This window comes from Ictidomys tridecemlineatus, chromosome 4 (genome assembly GCF_052094955.1).
Source record: "Ictidomys tridecemlineatus isolate mIctTri1 chromosome 4, mIctTri1.hap1, whole genome shotgun sequence".
NCBI lineage: Eukaryota > Metazoa > Chordata > Mammalia > Rodentia > Sciuridae > Ictidomys > Ictidomys tridecemlineatus.
The window spans coordinates 139593933-139611225 of record NC_135480.1 but is presented as its reverse complement, the minus strand read 5'-3'; the positions used below and the strand labels follow the sequence as shown (position 1 = coordinate 139611225).

At 39.8% G+C, this 17293-nt stretch overlaps 1 long non-coding RNA gene across 2 annotated transcripts; it reads left to right on the top strand.

Moving 5' to 3' along the window:
• The first annotated feature begins 7189 nt into the window (after positions 1-7189).
• On the top strand, positions 7190-14679 carry LOC120889791 (uncharacterized). 2 transcript variants are annotated; one of them, XR_005733906.2, is made up of 2 exons: positions 7190-7645; positions 9937-14679. It is a non-coding gene; the product is annotated as an uncharacterized LOC120889791 (long non-coding RNA). The 2 variants fall into 2 exon arrangements; XR_013438070.1 differs by having other exon boundaries at positions 9776-14679.
• The last annotated feature ends 2614 nt before the right edge of the window (positions 14680-17293 follow it).

Sequence of the window (17293 nt, the reverse complement as noted above, 5' to 3'; positions counted from 1 at the left end):
AAAAGAAAGGAAAGGAGAAGGAAATGGATATTAATTGAATGCTACTATATATTACATACTGTTGAGTCTCTGCTTTAATCAGTTCATTGACCTCAAGGCTGAAATCTTTGCTCTCATTTCATCATGGGGCACAGATTCACTATATCTCATTGGTTTATGTGCTCTTAGTGGTTAGTACAAAAACATACATACAGTAGATGCTCAATAAAGACTGGAAAAAGCTCATAAATTTCGAGACTTGAAGAGTTCAGTGTCAATGAAGCCAGATTTAAAGTTAGATAGTCAGTGTAGTTAGGTAAATCAGGTCTAATATCGAGTGAAATCTAAAATGGAGGTCATGCTGGGAATGACTCAGGGAAAACACAGGACAATTCATGGAATGTTAATGAAGTCCCAAAAAGGCCCTAGGCCAAAGTCCACCTGGAAGAAGTATTAACCAACAGCCCCAACAGATTTGGAGATAGCCCATCCCAGAGAAGTGATAATCCCATCCCAAAAGGTGATAATTAGGTCCACCTGTGTCCCACCCCTCGGGCCCTCCAACCTACATTCCATCACCAAACCTATAAAAAGGGGAACACATTTGCCTGCCAACTGGATTCCACCTCTTGGGTCCCCTTCTTCCTCTGGCAGAAGTCTTTTCTGCTGTCCTTTAATAAACTTCTAGTCTCTACTCTGACCTTGCCTCGGTGTGCTTCTTTGGTGTTATTCTTCAACATCAGGGAAGCAAGGACTCGTCACTGGTCAACAGGGGTAACATCAGGTCCACAGTGACATAGAGGGTAAGAGGAGAAGAATGGATCTGAACTCAAAACCATTTTTGCCTGCACTGATTACACAGTGCTAAGCAATGTCTGAATGCTTCCTTTCAAATGTCCCCCCAAAAGATCATCTGATGAAGGCTAGGTCCCCAGTGCAGTCATGTTGAGATATACGGCCTTTGGGGGATGATTAAATCATGAGGGCTGTGCTCTCATAACTGGATTAATTCAGTGATGAATTAATAGTTTAGTGGGCTATTGGGTAGCAGTGGAAACTGTAGGAGGCAGGCCTAGTGGGAGGAAGTAGGTCATGGAGACACTCTTGAAGGGTATAATGTGTCCCCAGCACCCTCCCCCTCTCTCTTTCTGTTTCCAAGGCACCATAAGACAATCAGCTTTGCTCCACCACACTCTTCCTGCCATGGTGTTCTGCCTTGCCAGAGGCCCAGATCTATGGGAACTTACAAGCATGGAATGAAATCTCCGCAGCTGTGAGGAAAAATAAATCTTTCTCTTTTTAAGTGTTTCTGTTAGGCATTTTGTCAAGGGAATGGTAAATTCACGATTACCAGAAAGCTGGTACCAAGAAGTGAGGTCATTGCTGTGACTACACCTGCCCATGTGTTTCAGATGTCTTTAGGATTCATTTGCAAAAAGACTCATTTGGAGAATCAGGCTAAAAAAAAAACGTTTAGAAGGCTGTAAGAGGAGCTTAGGCAATTCTGGCAAGAATTAATTTGCTCTGCTGCAAAGTGAAGATCAGAGACAATAAAGCTGAGTATTTCTCATTCAAATGTTTAGGACCAGAAGTGTTACAGATTTCAGATTCTGGAGTATTTGTATATTGGGGATGGAATTCCAAATTTAAACATGAAATTCATTTATGTTTACTTTACATGTACACTTTATGCACATAGAACGAAGGTAAATTTAAGTGCACCTGCATTTTAACTCCAACCTGTCACTTGAGGTCAGATGTGGAATTTTCTACTTGTAGCTTTGAAGTTTGGAGCATTTTAGATTCTTGATTTTCAGATTAGAAATTTCTCAAGCTGTATTCACGTAAAACACTGGCACAGGTAAGCACTCAATATTCTCGGAACATTCGCTATTAATATGTATGCTAAAGCCTGAGGTGAAGGATGTAGCTCACTGCCTTCCTCTCACCTCCCCACCATTCCTTTCCTTTTAAGAATTCTTCTTTTACTAGGGATAATTTTATCCCTTCATTAACTTTTGAGAAGCTATATCTAGGCCCAAAATAAATTGGCAAGAATAAAAATAAAATGCCAAAAGCTCACACAAACTCACCTTTAAAAATAATTACAAAATAAAAGATGACTTCGGAGAAGAGAAATTTTACATCATTAAAATTAAGCTATTACTCTGTATTTTAACCTCACTAATCCAGGTTATTTTCTAACCCCACTACAGTAAAATCTAGTTAGGGACATTTTCATCACTTAATTCCTCTCATCCCCCACTCCTGCTGTCTCCTAGAAGCATTCATTATCTCAATATAATTTCACTGATTATTGAGGCATTATTATTCTGCTACTTCTCCTGCGACCTCTTCATTTCTGAAATCACTCCTTTGCTTCAAAGATGACACACTGGTAAGAATACTAATTTTCTCTTACTCTTGTATTAAACAGGTCCCAGAGTCCCAGCATCTGAAATTTTAAAAACCAGAATGTACAATATCATTAGTAGAAGGTAACCTGTAGTAGCAATCATTGAAACACTTAACACTTCCATACCACTGTTTCCTATCACTTTTACTTTCAAAAGTATTTTACGTTGACTTGACCTAGATTAAATATGTATGAATTTTTTCTAATAATAATGGTTACGAAATACAGTGTTATTCACTCTTTATATTTGATGTCATTCATTGATGGATTGAGATTCAGAGAGAGTTCCTTGCCTAAGCTGAAGTATGAATTCATTGCAGAACCATGAAATCAGAATCTAGATTTTGGATCCTCAATAGTCCCAAGTCTATGCATGATTGATCTTATAGAAGAACTATAGGCCTTAGCCCTTCTAGCCAATATTTAATCCACTGAGTCTTTACATAGTTATCATAATACCTGCTTCCTTAGTGTGATGGTTAATTTTGGTTGTCAATTTGATTGGACTGAGAGACTTCTGGAAAATTCCTAATGCACACTTCTAGATGTATCTGTGAGACTGTTTCCAGAAATGACTGGCACAAGGGTCAGTGAAGTGAAGTGGAAAGTCCTGCTCTGAGTGTTGGCAGCACCGTCCAATAGGCTGGGGGCCCATATGGAACAAAAAAATGAATAAAGGGTGAAGCGAGCATGCACACGGAGCTGGACACTTCTTGAGCAGGAGCATTTTCTGCTGCTGCCGTTACCCACAGACATCAAACTGCAGATTCTTTAGCCTTTGAATGCAGAATTGCCCCAGTGACTCTCCAGGGAGCTTCCAAGCTCTCAGTCTCAGACTAGGCTTGCAGCATTGACCCTTCTTGTTCTGATGCTCCAACTCTTGGACTGAGCAGTTATTGGTATCTTGACTCTCCGGTCTACAGATGGCCACTGTAGGATTGTCAAGCCTCTGAAAGTGTGAGCCAGGCTAATAAATCCCTTCTCATAATCATACATACGTTCCATTGACTCTATTCCTTTGGAGACAAACACACTTAGTCTGTTGAGTTCAACCCCAACCTACAGAGCTTTACCCTTATCTGTACTGTTATTTTCCCCTTCTTGCAAAATTTCCTTGTGAGCCTTCATTCTTTACCTTCCCTCTCTGGAGTCTGGTTTCAACCTTAGCAGCTCTACTAACTACAGCTTTTTGTTTTGGTTTTGGCTGTTTGAGACAGTCTCACTATGTTGCCCAGGCTCCTGGACTGAGTGATCCTCCAACTCAGCCTCCCAAGTAGCTGGGACTGCAGCACTTGCCACTATGCCTGACTTACTAACTACTGTCATCTCCAAAATCACCAATAAGTTATTTGCCAGATTTTGAAGTCTATTCAGTTCTTCTCTTACTTCATTCTGTGTCCTTGAAGTTGACATGGCATGGGTCACCTTTTTGGAAGTTTCCCCCCCCCCCCATATTTGGCCATCCTCAACTGTCCTGATCCTTGCCTTGCAACTGTCCTTCCCAAGACTTCTTTTTGTTAGTGAAGATTTATTGACCACTTATTATGGGATGTATGTGATGTGAAGCACTTTACATGAGCAACCCAAGGGTCAGCATGTCTGTCTTTCAAGAATCATCTTTCAAAAAAAAAAAAAAAAAAGAATCATCTTTCTCTAATCTATTTATTGAGACATGGTATCATGTTCCACTCTTGGGTTAGTCTGCACTGCTGTTCACTTGCCTTTTATTGCTGGTTTCTAAAGTTTTTAAAAATCTGAGGACAGACAAGTCTTACTTTGATGATTCCAAATTTTGAAATGAGTTATTTGGAATTTTTTTTTTTACACTTTGATAGGTGGTGATGTGGGAAATGATAGGCAAGTTATTACAAGAGCACCCCAAAGGCCATTTTATACATATAAAAATTGATCCATTATATTATAGATCCCAAATGATTTCTCTGAAAACTCCCAAGATCCGAGGGTTTCGTGGACAAGGACACGTGTAAAGATTTATAATCTTCATTATACCTCCTCATTGTATTTTTACTCTGAAGGATGTGTGAGTGAGAATGCAGAGTTTTCACATGTCAAGAGGTTATTCTTCATTGTACCTCTTCACTGTATTTTTCTAGAGGTAAAAGAAAAACAAAACAAACAACAACAGCAACAACAACAAAAATCAAACAAATAAGTCTCTGGAATCAGACTTTCAGTATAGGACGGTATCTTGGGAGAGATGGTGCTATGGTTTGGATATGAAGTTCCTGTGTTAATGGAGGAGTGTTCAAGAGTGAAATGATTGAGTTTTGAGAGCTGTAACTGGATCAATCCATCCTAGTTTCAATGGACTGAGTATAACTGCAGGCAGGAAGGATGTGGCTGAAGGGTTCATCTTCCCCATAGTCCCTCCCCTTTCTCTCTCTGTTGCCTGGCCCATGACAGAGCAGCTCTCCTCCTCCAAATCCTTGCACTATGATGGCAGCCTCACATTGGGTCTAGAACAATCAAATTGGCCCACCATGGACAGAACCTCTGATATTAAAGCCAGAATTAGATAGGCAGTCAGTATAAATAGGTAAATACAGTCAGGTCAGATGGAGTCAGGCCAATTTTGAGAGAGGCCAGACTGTTCCCTGAGGGATTGAAATGTTAATTCCTTCAGAGCCCTTCCCCCACACTTATCAAGAACCTGCCCCAGCTCCAACCTGTTGCCAAGGTAATCGCCCCAGGAATTGCCCTTCCCTACAGGGAGCTATGAGGTTGTTAATTAAGGTGTTCTGAGCTGCACCTCCTGCCCTTCCCCCTTCAGCCCACCTGTTTCCCACCTGTGGGTCAGCCTATTCATTCCTGAATATTCCTGGGCCTAGTCCCAAACACAGGAAGGAGAAAGATAAGAGGAAGAGGGCAGGAGAACAAAGGAAGCCTAGGACATATAAAAAGGGCAGAACACCTCACCTCCGGGGACACCAGGATACCAACTATGGCCCCCTTCTCCCTCGTGGGAGAAGTTTATGTTACTCCTCTTTAAATAAACCCTGCTTTATATGCTTGTCTCAGAGTGCTCCTATAATGTTCAAACTTCAATATATGGGGAAGCAGGACTCGTCACTGATAACTGGTGGTATCAGTATCATGAGCCCAAATAAACTTTTCTTCCTTTAAGTTGTTCTTATTGGGTATTTTGGTCACAGCAACAATAAGCTGACTAACACAGATGGCTGACGTGTGCAGCAATGGCTTGCCTCTGTTCAGCGTTCTGATGGAATCCAGGTCGCCTGGTATTACTGTACATGTTCTCCATCGGTACCATTATGCAAAGCCACACAAAAGACAATGGGCAGCACTATTATTCAAAGCCACTCGGGGGCCCATTCTCCTTTATGTAGTGCAGTGCTCTTTTACAATTGTCCCCCAAACCCAAATGTGAGGGATCCACCTTTTTATGTGGTGACTTTGCCCAAACATCAGGCCCAGATTTTTTCTTCCCTTAACATTCCCTTCACTCTGTGATCATGTTCTCTCTCTCTCTCTCTCTCTCTCTCTCTCTCTCTCTCTCTCACATCACACTTGTAACCATCTGTCCTTTTGATACCGCTGATGATCAGTGACGAGTCCTGCTTCCTCACATGTTGAAGTTTGAACATTACAGAAGCATACCCAGGCAGGTATATAGAGCAGGGTTTATTTAAAAAGGGGTAACATAGATTCCTCCCGTGAGGGAGAAGGGGGACATAGTTGGTATTCTGGTATCCCAAGAAGCGAGGTGTTCTGCCCTTTTTATAAGTTCTAGGCTTCCTTTGTTCTCCTGCCCTCTTTCTCTTATCTTTCTCCTTCCTAAGTACAGAGCCCAGGAATGCTGGGTGGGATGGCCCACAGGTGGGAAACAGGTGGGTTGAAGGGGGAAGGGCAGGATGGAGCAGCCAAGGACACATTAACAAATTATATCTGCCTGTAGGGAGGGGCAATTCCTGGGACAGGTTACTTTGGCAACAGGTTGGAGCAGGGGCAGGTTCTCCTTAAGGGTGGTGGAAGAACTCTGAAGGAATTAACATTTCAGTCCCTCAGGGGACAGTCTCCAATTTGCTAGACTTACTCAAAATTGGCCACCTTGGTCAGACCTGACTCGATTTACCTACCTATACTGACTGCCTGTCTAATTCTGGCTTCACTTTCTCTTTATGATCACAAAACATCCAGGATTTGTCCTATTGATACTTTTGTCTTTTGGTGTCTTTGCCCTCTAGTGATCAAGGTTGGGAGCCATCTGTTTTCAGAATTGTCCCTCTCTCTGTGATGATATGTAATACAAGAGTGCTCCACTCATTAGATCATAACCCCCTTTGGCCCAACTTGTTCATAGAATACAAGGAATATTTCATCTGGATATAAACCTGCAACTTCTTTGCCAGTATAAGATTTAAAAGGCATTTTTCTTCATGTTTAGTCCTTGCTTATCAACCTAAAAAATTAATTTCAGTATTGTATTTCATTTAATCTTCTGCCCTCTTTAAAAATAGCAATGAAAAACACCGGGAGACAGCTCTTCTTGGGTTTGTTTATTGGATTATCTTTAATAGCCCCATTTTCTTATTTATTGCTGGGCTCAAGCAAGTCCAATCATCATTAATTAAAATGCACGAAGCACTCACAGCAGCATAAATAAAACAGTAGAGAGAGCAGCCTCCTCTTAGTGTCTTATAAGATGGGTTATTCTAAAAGGAAAGACATGCTTTCTATCTCAAAAATTAGAAAAGAGCTTTCTCCACCTGGTTAAAAGCAAGGAAATATAAAGCCACCAATTTTGCAGAGAAAGGTCTTTTTCAGGCCCCTGTGAGGTCTAATTTTATACCAAAATGAAAGATTATCCTCTGCCATCTGTCACTGAAACCCAGTCTGCATCTATAGCCAAACCTTGGAGCAGAGAAAAAGCAAAGGAAACTGAGAGACTTGAATGTGCAGGAGTTGTTTCACAAGTTTATTTTTATTTTTCATCATCAGAAGGATTTCAAGACTGGCCATTTAATAGACTCTCACTGACAACTGATGGAGAGATGGGTGATTCAGGATGGGAACTCCCTGGGAAAGGAAAATGTTCTGCTGTGGGGATGGATGGAAAAATGAGGAAGGAAAACGCTGGCACAGAAATGGAGGCCAAATAAGTCAAAGACCCAAGATGTCTCCGTGGTGAAGGAGAACAATGGCTTCATGGCTTCGTGGAGGTCATCCAGGTTCCATCCAGGGAAAGGACAGCCATCCTCTTTAAGAAAGGTGAAATAACTGTGTTAGTCAGTCTCCTGTTCTTATACCAAAAACCTGAGATAAGCAACTTAAAAAGGGAAGGTTTTGTTTCGCTTCCAGTTTTAGGAGTTTCAACCCATGGTCAGTTGGCCCATTGCTTTTGGGCCTATTATGGGGCACCATATCATGGTGGGAGAATTTGGAGATGTAAACAATTCACTCCACGGTGGCCAGGAAGTTGAAAGAAAGAAGGAAGAGGAGACTGGGATCCCGCTATATCTTTTGAGGGCACACCCCCAATGACCTGATTTTACTCCCCGAGTACCTATGTTCTAGAGATTCTACAATCTCTCAATTAGCACCATAGGTTGGGGACCAAGCCAACACAGGCCTTTGGAGGACATTCAAGATCCAAACTGAGCCAGGCACAGTGGTGCACACCTGATCCTTATTATTCTCAACTTCATTCTAGTGACTCTCTGATATTTCCCAGTTCTGGTAACATTACCTTGGGATGCCAGGAGCATGCAAATTTATTTTTAACATTTGTGTACATGCTTGGTAAAATATTATTAAAACTAGAATTTAAATACTTCATCCATCCATTAAATAAAAAAGAAAAGAATGAATTATATAACATTTAGAATGAAATTAAATTGACTTAATAGCAACAATTGAGCTTACTAGATTAAAAATATAAGATGTTGGAAGTGGGGTGCTAGATAAGAATGAGTTGTGATCAGCACAAGAATTGCTTTGCATTTTTTCTAAAGGATTTGGCAAAGTTGGATTGCAGTGGGATTAGTCTGAAATCTTTGCCACACTCTTGTCATGCTTAGCAAGCACAAACTATTCCCACCTTAGACTTTAGAAGAGTTTCTGAGCTCTAAGGAGATGTGTCTTCATTCTAGAAAGAAGAAGGGTATAGAGGAGAGGGGGTGGGCACAGGATGGTGAATGGGCAGGGGTGAAGTTTGACAGAAGAAAGAACTTCTAATATTCTGTAGCACAGTAGCATACCTATAGCTGACAACAATTAATTGACTAGTTCAGAATAACTAATAAATAGGATTTTGAATGTTTCTGACATTAGAAAAAATGATATATAACTGAGGTGAGTTGCCAGTTACCCTCATCTGATCATTATTCATTGTCTACATGTATTGAAATGTCACCCTACACCCCATAAATATATACAATTATTGTGTCAATTAAGAATATATATTATGCCTAGCAGGCACGAGGCCCTGGATTTGATTTCTAGCACTGAAAGCAAATAACAAAATATCTATATGTAAATATCAAGTCTCTGTGGACTCAAATTAACAGTTATGGATGAACAAAGTGTTCCATTGATTATCCTTTCCAAACTTCTTGTCAGAATTGTCATGATCCTAAAGGTCTGGCTCATTTTTAGCTTATCTGAGCAGGCTGTTCTGATCTGTCAGCTATAATTGTCCCTCTTACCTATTCATTTTGCTGAAGGTTCCCCCAGCTGCACAGCCCACAAACCTCCTGCTGTTTCCCAGCTGTCACAACTGGACTGGTATTTCCTAAATGTCCAGTGGTGATCTCTCCCACTTCATTCTGAGTTTGGCTAGTCATTAAATAGCCACTTATCTAGATTAGCTACACTGGGGCCAGGGAGACTCTTTCTCCCTTTAAGAATATTGCATGAACTGATGAGTTCCTACTAGATGTTTTTTTCAACATATTGATAAGCTTTGCGTGAAAAAACTAAACAATAACTTGTTGGTAGACAATGAGGATACTTTGCTAACTTTATTAGATAGTTCCCCAAATTTGGAGTGCATAGTCACTATTTTTTTTCCTCTAACATATTAAGTTTTACCTTTTGACAACAGAAAGTTTAACACATGAGAGGTGCTTTCTGGGTTTTGTTTCTTATTTTTTCTTTCAAGTAGTTAAAAAAAATGTCAAATAATGAATTTTCATTACAAGTAGTGATAGGTAGAAAAAAATATTTGCAGTGATTGTTTTCTTTCTTGTTTTTTTTTTTTTCTTTTTTTAACTTGGGATTGAACCCAGGGGTGCTTTACGATCAAGCTACATCCCAAGCCCCTTTTTTATTTTTTATTTTGAGATAGGGTCTTACTATATAGCTGAGGCTGGCCTCAAACTTGCAATTCTCTTGTCTCAGGCTCTGGAGCTGCTGAGATTACAAGCAAGTGCCACTGTGACCAGCTTTGTAATGAGTTTTGAAGGAGCTAGATTCCGGATCTGAAGAAATATAACATTATGATGAATCATGTGCTGTGAAAAGTTCTGAGGAATATGATGACTACATATCTTTGCTTCCAGGGGCTTTAAGTGCATACAACTGTCTCTCCATGTGATCCCTCCACTGGGTTCTGATGCAGTAGGAGTCTGCTTCCAGATGCTGAGCAGGTGCAGGTGCCATGCTCTTGGACTTCCCAGCTTCCAGAACCAAACAGATGTTGGACATTATCCATAACTTTTGCAAATTTGTCTTAACTGATTTTGCACATCTGTTCCTTCATATAAACTTTGGATTTTTCTTATAAAGTCCATCATGAAAAAAATACAAACGAATTTCTTTTAGTTAGATGATGTTATAAACTTGCATGATCCACCCACCTGCGTTAGTGAGTGGGCCACAAGCCAGGGGCACAAGTGAAATCTCATTCTCTACTTATGTCACATGGTGGTATTGTCAGGCAGCCCTCCTCGTCTTTCTCTCCATCACCCTAGCAGAGAAGCAGGAGAAAAGAGACGCAAGCAGAATGTTTTTAGGGACTAAAAATATAAGTGGCTTTCATTTTTTCCACCCTCAGTTTGTTAGGCAAATTTTGACACAGCTAACTGCAAGAAAACCTAGTGATTATCTTGCAGCATTCTGGGAAAGATGAACTAAGGTGGTGTTAGAGAGAAAATTATCCATAAGATAATTGTTAAAATTGCAACACAGAGTTTATTCAGGACTATCATGAAGGTATAGGAAATATGCAATGGAGTGTCACAGTAGTGGAAAGAGATTGGATTCACCCTTGAATACAACAAGGAAAAGTAGGACTTTGGTCATTGGATAGATAAGGAAACACGAGAGGTTTCAGGAGAGATTCTGGCTAATCCACCTTATGTGATTCCTGCTGCAGACAAGCCAGGGTAATCAGACATCAGCTGGTAGTTGTGGGTGATGAGGAAATTGCTCAGATATTGAGTGCAAACAGATATTGAAACAGGAGACTATAGCTAAAGTCTGTTTTAACAGAATTCTTGCTAAGTCTAGACTTACAGGACAGGCCTAAGGGTGGGGACTCATTGAAAAAGTGTTCAGAGGTGCTGACAAGCGTTTGGGTATGGGAAGAATCTTCATTGATATGAGTGCTTAGCATTGTTCCTGCTAAATAGGCAGATCCTTTTTCTCCAAATCTGTCCTAGTATGTTTCAACATTGAAAACGAATGACAATATTTTTTACAACCACGGGAAATAAAATGTTTCATGATCACAATCATATTTCTTCTCAAAGAGAGCTATTTGCTTTTTTATTGAATCCATTATGTCATGGAAATGTTATACATGGATGTACTCTTTATCTGTGGCAAATACTGTTCATAAATTCTGTAAAACTAAAATTCATGTTAAAAATACTTGGATTATAATCAGCTGATTTGTTCTTTCTGTATCATATTATAATAGTTGAAAGTCAGATTCTTGGTTCATGCATCCCAGTTCTTGTTATATTAGTTATGCAGTTGGTTGGATTTTCTCTAAGTCCTAAACCTCATATGTGACCTATTTAAAAACAGCATCTTTGAAGACAGCATAAAAGTAAGATGAGGTCAGCCTGGATTAGGGTGGGTTTTGCATCCAATGACTTTCATCCTAAGAAGAGAAAGATTTGGATATAGAGACACACAGACACTCAGAAAGATGGTGGTGAAGTCAGTGGCAGAGATTGAAGTGATATAGTTACAAGCTAGGGACTTTCAAGAATAACTAACATGTAGCTGAGAAACAGAGGGCTTGCCTAGCATGTACAAGTCCCAATGTTCAATCCCGCACTGCAAAAAAAACAAACAAATGAAAGGAAAGAAGGAAGGAAGGAATGGATAGAAGGGAAGGAGGGAAGGAAGAAAAGGCTGAAAACCACTAAAAAGGTTGACAGGCATAGAATGGATTCTACCCCCAGAACCTCTAGAAGGAACAAACCCTGCTGACTTCTTTTTTTAAAATTAGTTCTAATTAGTTATACATGACAGTAGAAAGCTCTTTGATTCATTGTACACAAGGGAAGAGAATTTTTCACTTCTCTGGTTGTACATTAAGTAGAGTCACATCTGACTTTTTTTTAAGAGAGAGAAAGAGAATTTTTTAATATTTATTTTTCAGTTTTGTTTTCGGTGGACACAACATCTTTATTTTTATGTGGTGCTGAGGATCGAACCCAGTGCCCTGCACATGCCAGGCAAGACACATCCCTAGCCTCCTGACTTCTTGATTCTAGACTTCCAGCTTCCAGAACAGTGAGAGAATAAATTTCAATTGTTTCAAGAAACCAAGTTTATGATAATAAATGGTAGCTCCAAGAAACCTATAGATTTCACTTACTATGAAGCTTGTCTTTATGAGACAGAAAACATCTTTACCATCTTTATGTTTCTACTTTGTGCAGAATACCGTTAGGCACTGGTGATAGACACAGGGTCCAAGGAGCTCATAAACCCCTGGATGTGAAAGATGTATAAATACACATACTTGAACTCTACTAGAGAGGAAACATTCTTGTCCTTTAGAATCTCCAACCCCAAAAGAGACTATACACAATGTCAAAGATTATGTTTTACATCACCACTTTTTATTTTGCTTCCATGAGTCAAAATAGCCACTTCAACAAACTATAAGTTAACTGTAATCTTTTGAGACATTAATTATATTACTGACATTAGAATGAGAATGGCCAAATTATATTGTTTTATTGTGTGCAAAGATGAATTGTAACAACAAAATTCCACTATTATGTATAATTTTAATGCATCAATAAAAGCAAAAGGTTTATTTGTTGAGAGCCACAGCCGAAGGGGCCCCAGCAAACTTCCAGCTGCCAGCAAACTTCCAGCTGCCAGCTGATGATTGGCTCCCAGGGGCCCCAACAAACTTCCAGCTGCCAGCAAACTTCCAGCTGCCAGCTGATGATTGGCTCACAGCGGCCCCAGCAAACTTCTAGCTGCCAACTGATTGGCTCCTCTGCGGTGATGCTCATTGGGCTGTTTCCCCGCCCTTTCAGACCACAGAGCTGCTCATTGGGGGACTTTTTTTGGCTCCGCCCACGCAACCCAGTCAATCGGCCTCAAAAGCAGGAGGAGTGGGGGAGGTTGAGAGGCTTGGGGGAAGCCGGTGGTGGCAGTTGGGCTCTGAGGGTTTTTCCTAAAGAGCTGTGTGGTGTGGTGTGTGGTTCTAAAAATAAAGTTCGTTTCTTTTGACAAGTGGCTCCTGAATTGTGCCCAGCCAGACTTCGGCAATTATTGACACTATACAAACTATAGTACAGAAAACATCCTTTTGTACTGATGTCTGAAGGGAAAGATCATTGAGGTTTTAGTGTTTGTTAGGACCTTTAGAATGTTACTACAAGCTAAAAAGTGCAAAGTAGTCAGTACTTCTTAGGAATCATTTCATATCATATAAACAGGACAAATAAAAGACAATTTTCATGGACCAGGTTGGATTCTGATGCCAAACAAATCTGTTGTTTTGCATTTGGGATGGGAATTCCAACTTGGAATATCACTGTCAATTTGTTCAGGTTATTATAACAAAAAACATAAACTGGGTAGCTTACTAACAGAGCTTTATTTCTCACAGTTCTGGAGGTGGGGAAGTGCAAGATCAAGGGCCCACTAGATTCTGTGCCTGGTGAGGCCTATCCTCACGCTGCAGCTCTTCATGGTGGACAAAGCAGCAGCTCCCTGGGATCCTTCATGAGGGCATTACCCCTACTCAGGAGGACTCTGTCCTTGTGCTCCAATCACCTCTTAAAGACCTCCTCTCTTAACACCATCACAATGGCAATTAGGTTTCAATATATGAATTTTGAAAAGGGGACATTAACATTCAGACCATGGCAGACACCAGTTAGACATCATTTCATGAGGAACTGAAACTGTCAGAAAACAGCTTTTTCCTATGACATTTCTCAATGATGCTCAACCACTTCTGTTAAGGTCACCTCTGCCTCACACCAGCCCTGGTTCCCTGGCTACATTCCTGGGGAGGTCATGAGGTACACTTAGCTAAATGACTTCACCCTGTATCTCTTGGGACTAAAATTCCAGTCCAACATTTTGCATTTCTTAGTATGTTCTCTTGTGTCTCTGAGTTGCATTTAGAGAAATGAAGCCAAGATCTCAGTAGTAATGTTTATGTTCATGTTTTGGTGATGAACTTACATTTTGCTCTATAGGTGCCCACTGTTCTAAAATGCTTTTTTTTAAAAAAATATTTTTTAATTGCAGGTGAACACAAGACCTTTATTTTTATATGGTGCTGAGGATTGAACCTAGTGCCTCAGGCGTTCGAGGCAAGTGCTCTACCACTGAGCCACAACCCCAGCCCCCTGAAATGCTTTTGACCAAGATTCTGGTTGTACCAGAAAACTGGCAGTGGGTATGCTGGGCACTGTCTACTTTCCTTTGTCCTAGATTCCCCGCTCAACTTTTCTAGATAATTCACATAATGCAGTAGAAAAATTATTCTTTTTTTCTACAACTTTTACCCTCCTCCAGAGTTTAGGCAGTGGGACTAAAGCTTTAAGTAGCTTTCCTTCAAGGATGGAAAATAAAAGGACATCAATAAACAAATGGGTAAAATGGGTGGAGTACTCATTTGAATTTTATTAGCATTTCAGTGAACTCCAAGGAGTGGTGTGATTAAGTGATTACTTTTCAGAAGTTGTTTCTAGGTGAAATGACTTGAGTTATACATTGAGGAAGCATAAGATTAAAATTGAAATGGACTTGGCACTATGTTGATATTTTGTAAAACACTCTTAATGCAGTTCCATGTACACCTGCACTTTGAAGTTAGGAAAATACATCAGCACAGGAATAAAAATACATAGCTATGTTTGCAAGTTCAAGTACATAAGTAACTAAGGAAGTTGCTGGTCTGTTCAAGTTCACCTCTTTATTTCATGGGTCTGGTTTGTGAGAAAGGATACATATATTCTAAAGTTGTGTTTTCCAAATCTGGATGGTTAACAGAACCACAAAGAGAATTGTCAGTTACAGATTGTCCCACATATTCTGATTCAATGGAAATGAATTGAGACTCGTGTGTGTGTGTGTGTGTGTGTGTGTGTGTGTGTGTGTGTGTGTGTGTGTAGCTCTCCAGTTGATTTTGGTAATCCACAGGTTTGAGGACGAGTTTGCTAAAAGATTTAGGCTACCTTTCCACTCTTAGGCATGATTTAAGTAAATCTCATCCATTTTCAGTGTGTGGATCAATGGATTAGGAGGGATTATGAGGATTAGAAGAGTTTCAAAGACTGATTCTAAGACATCCCTCCAGCAATAGCTGGCTGGCACACAGGCTCAGGGAGAAAGTACATGCCAGAAGAGGGATCAATCACCCAGTGAGAAAGTGCTGTTGTCTCAAGCAGCTTCAGACTGCACTTCAACTTTTCTATAGCCTTAGAAACAACAATGTAGAGGTGGTTTGGTTTCTGTTCATCACACAAAACAGTATTCAGTCAAGGCTATGAGAAGATATTGTAACTGACAAGGTTAAAACAAGCACTATGTAAGAGAACACTTTTGAAATTCACATTTCTTGGCTTACAAATACACACATCACACAAAGCATGAGGTCTGGAGACTCTGGTGTGAGTTTGAAAGGAGTAAAAGAGAATATCAGAAAAAAAGCAAACTAAAATGGCACAATCATTTTTAAAAGGACCAACCAGATGACTAGGTCTGTTCTGTGCCTCGCCAATTCATTCTCCTTCAACCCATGCTACCACTGTTGCTGTCTCTAGTAAGAAGAGAAAAGGTACTGTTTTTCTTCTAATGTTGTCTCAGAGAATCAAGGCAGATTTGGTATTCCTGGCTTGTGTAACACCTAGTTCCCTCTTAATATACTTAAGTGTCTCCACAAGATAACGATTTAGATCCTGGATCTTCTTGGAATCCTGGATCTCTTTGAAACCTCCAAAATTTGCACGTAATTTTGGAGATTTATGGACTCCAGGTGGAGAGCTTTCAGCATTGCAGAAAACCTAGTGTTGGTATTGCATTTCCATTTCACAAATCAGTTTCAGTGGATTGCAAAGAATTATTTATACTTCACAGATCAGAATCTGTATTCTTTTATATCTATGAATAAAGTCTTTTGTATAGGTTATTAGTTGTGTGAAAATAACTAACCTGCATCAAGCCCTTGGATTGTACTTAACACTACTAAATAAATGAATTTCATACATCATCATTTTAATCCATGAAGTCCATATAGATGGAGGCAATCATACTCAACATTAGCTAACTCTTCCAGAGTCATGCAGTGTTTGAGTCACAAACTTTAAAGGCAGTATCTGACCACCATCTACTTCATTACTTTCCTTGGAATGAAAAATGTGTTCTTCACTTCAGAACAGTTACAAGTGTTCTAAGGTGTATCTTGTCCCTGGGAGGAGAGGCTTCAAGTAACGTTCTGTATCTTATAACAATATCCAACATGAAATCTGACAACCTGTCCTCATAAAACTCAAAATTTCTCAGTACTCCAGAGACGCTATGCCTATTAGAACAAAAAGTAGGCCCAAGTCTCCACCATGTTGGCTTAGGAGCCAAATTCTTCAACAAGACTCCTAAAGTGCAAGAAGTAAAAACAAGAATCATTAAATGGGATGGAATCAAACTAAAAAGCTTCTTCACAGCAAAGGAAACAACTAATAATGTGAAGAGAGAGCCTACAGAATGGGAGAAAATCTTACCACATGCACCTCAGAGTATTAATATCTAGGATATGTAAAAAATTAAAAAAACTCAACACCCCAAACCCAAATAACCTAACCAATAAATGGGTAAAAGAACTGAACAGACACTTCACAGAATAAATAGAAATGGTCAACAAATATGAAAAAATGTTCATTATCTGTAGCAATTAGAGAAATGAAAATCAAAATTACACTGAGATTCCATCTCACTTCAGTTAGAACAGTAATTATCAAGAATACAAGTAATAATAAATATTGACGAGGATGTGGGGAAAACGGTTTACTCATATATTTCTGGAGGGACTGCAAATTGGTGCTACTATGGAAAGCAGAATGGAGATGCCTAAGAAAGCTTGGAATGAAACCACCATTTGACCCAGTTATCCCACTCCTCAGTTTATACCTAAAGGACTTAAAATCAGCATACTACAGTGACACAGCCACAGCAGTCAGTGTTTATAGTAGCTCAGTTCAAATAGCTAAACTATGGAACCATGCTAGATGCCCTTCAACAGATGAATAGATAAAGAACATGTGGTATATTTCCAATGGAATATTACTCAGCCTTATAAAATAATGAAATTATGGCATTTGCTACTAAATGGATGGAATTGAAGAATATTATGCTGAGTGAAAAAAGCCAATCCCAAAGAATCAAAGGCTGAATGTTTTCTGATATGTAGATGACAATTCACAATAAGGA